This window comes from Silene latifolia, chromosome X (genome assembly GCF_048544455.1).
Source record: "Silene latifolia isolate original U9 population chromosome X, ASM4854445v1, whole genome shotgun sequence".
Lineage (NCBI taxonomy): Eukaryota > Viridiplantae > Streptophyta > Magnoliopsida > Caryophyllales > Caryophyllaceae > Silene > Silene latifolia.
Window position 1 is genome coordinate 280,763,485 of NC_133537.1, and position 2,468 is coordinate 280,765,952.

The following is a 2,468-nucleotide window of genomic DNA, read 5'->3' on the forward strand; positions in this document are numbered from 1 at the left end:
TTTGAGTGAATAATTCTTGTTGATTCTTTTGTATTTGGAGGACCGCTTTTTGAACATCAAAACCTTGGTCATTTTGGTGATTGTATGGATTTTGATTTTGGTAACCTTGGTTTTAGTTGTAAAAGGTCTTTGATTTTGGTTTCTCATGGGAGGTGGGGTGTATGTTGTTTGAGGGTTTTGAACATTTTGGCTTTTGTATGAGAGATTTGGATGGAATTTGGTGTTTTCATTGTAATAGTTAGAATAAGGGGTACCACTCTTGTATGCTTGGAAAGCATTCACTTGTTCATTTGTTCCCCTACATTCACTTTGGTCATGTCCCAAAGTTCCACAATTCTCACATATCCCACTTGGGATTGATGAAGATGCCGTCATGGCATTAACATGATGCTTTGGTGATTTTGAGGCTTCTTCAAGTCTAGCCATAGCTTTTTCAAACTTCAAATTGATGGTATCAATGTGAGCACTAAGTTGAGCACCCAATTGAGTAACGGAGTCCACTTCATGCTTTCCTCCTCTAGTAGCCTTGCGAGGTCTACTATATTGTGAGTTATGGACCGCCATTTCGTCAATTTTGTTCCAAGTTTGATTGTCATCAACTTCGGTGAACATTCCATTTGATCCCATGTTGAGAATGTTCCTTGAATCTTCATATAGACCGTTCCAAAATTGTTGTACCAAGAACCACTCGCTAAGTCCATGATGAGGACACGAGCGACAAATTCCTTTGAACCGCTCCCAAGCTTCATACAAAGATTCTTCATCCCTTTGCTTAAAACCCGTAATTTGAGCTCTTAGCATGTTAGTCTTTTCCGGTGGGTAGAATTTTTTGTAGAAAGCTAGAGCCAACTTCTTCCAAGAATCAATTCCGAGAGTGGCCTTATCAAGGCCCTTCAACCATTGTTTCGCGGTGCCAATTAGAGAAAAAGGAAATAAGACCCATCGAATTTGGTCTTGAGTTACACCGGTTTGAGAAATCGCATCACAATAGTCACAAAAGGTCTCCATATGAGAATGAGGGTCTTCACTAGGCATCCCCCCAAATTGGCTCATTTCGACTAATTGGATAAATGCAGATTTAGCAATAAAATTTCCGGTCAAATGTTGTGGTGTGGGAGTACCATTGGGTAGGTTCTCCTCGGTGGGCACAGAATGTGATGAAAACTTAGGCATTGTGGGTTGATTTTGTGTTGTATTTTGTGTTGGGTTCTCCTCACCTTCTCTTGCAAAAGGGTTGATGAACTCAATAGTTGGTTGAATATCTACAACCTCACTAATACCTCTCAAATTTCTCCTAGCAAGTCTTCTATTGGTTGTCAAAGTTCTTTCAATTTCACGATCAAAAGGTAACAAATCACCTTGTGACCTTCTAGACATGCAAAATATCAAACAACTCGAAAACAATTAGAACAAACCTTGAGGAGTTTTACTTCCCCAAGGCAAAGAAAGACACAACTAATAATAATATAAGAAAATCTAAATCAAGTTAACACCGTCCCCGGCAACGGCGCCATTTTTGGTCGGACTCGGAGCTATATTCTATTTTTCGGAACAATTGTCATTGGAAGCACCTAGACCAAAACACAATTTATAACTTCACAAATAACTCTACAATTAGTAAAGAGGCAAGTAAAGGTCGGATCCCAAGGGACGGGAATTGAGATGAGATTTTTATTGAAACTAGTGGTGTCTTAGGGGTGTCACAATTTGGGTTGATGTAGAAGGTCACTAAACTAAATAGCAATGAAAATAAACAAGCAAGATGAATTAAAAGGGTTGTAAACAATTGATAAAAGGCACTAGGGTGTCATGGGGTCATAGGGGATTCATGGGCATTGATCGTACAAACATGTTCTCAAATTATAAGCAAGCAATTATTGTTGTGATGGATTGAGTTGGGTTATATCTTACAATCCTATGAAAGTTTGGGTCCCGGAGCCGAATCGATTAGATTGTACAACACCTACAAGTCGACTTAGTCTTTCCTACTCAACAACATGCATGGTCTAATGAGACTCGAGTTGGTTTATGTCTTACAAGTCTCATTGAAAAGATAGGTGATGGGTAAAAAATGCAAGGATTCATAGGCTCGCATTTCATCAAACATAACATGTGCATGAGTTGAGATCAAAACAAGCAAGAAAATAAACCATGAAAGCATATTAATTTAAGCATGAATCATTCCCCATGTTTGTTTCCCCTAATTACCCATTAACCCTAGCTAGGCGACTACTCACTCATTATCATGTTGGTCATGCTAGCAAGGTTGTCAATCATACCAACAAAGTAAAACATGATGAATAAATGAAAGTAATTAACAATAATTAAAAAGGGATTAAGAGGATTATACCTACTAATGACTCCAATAATAAAGCAAAGAATAAAAGAAGTACTTGATGCTTGATTGAGAGGTTGTCAATCTCCCAATAATAACCCAAATAATCTTCAATTACTTAAAATAAAGGATG

At 38.0% G+C, this 2,468-nt stretch overlaps 1 non-coding gene across 1 annotated transcript; it reads left to right on the plus strand.

The window, feature by feature from the left end:
- Positions 1–694: 694 nt before the first annotated feature.
- On the plus strand, positions 695–801 carry LOC141624013 (small nucleolar RNA R71). The gene has a single exon (XR_012533825.1). It is a non-coding gene; the product is annotated as a small nucleolar RNA R71 (small nucleolar RNA).
- Positions 802–2,468: the final 1,667 nt, after the last annotated feature.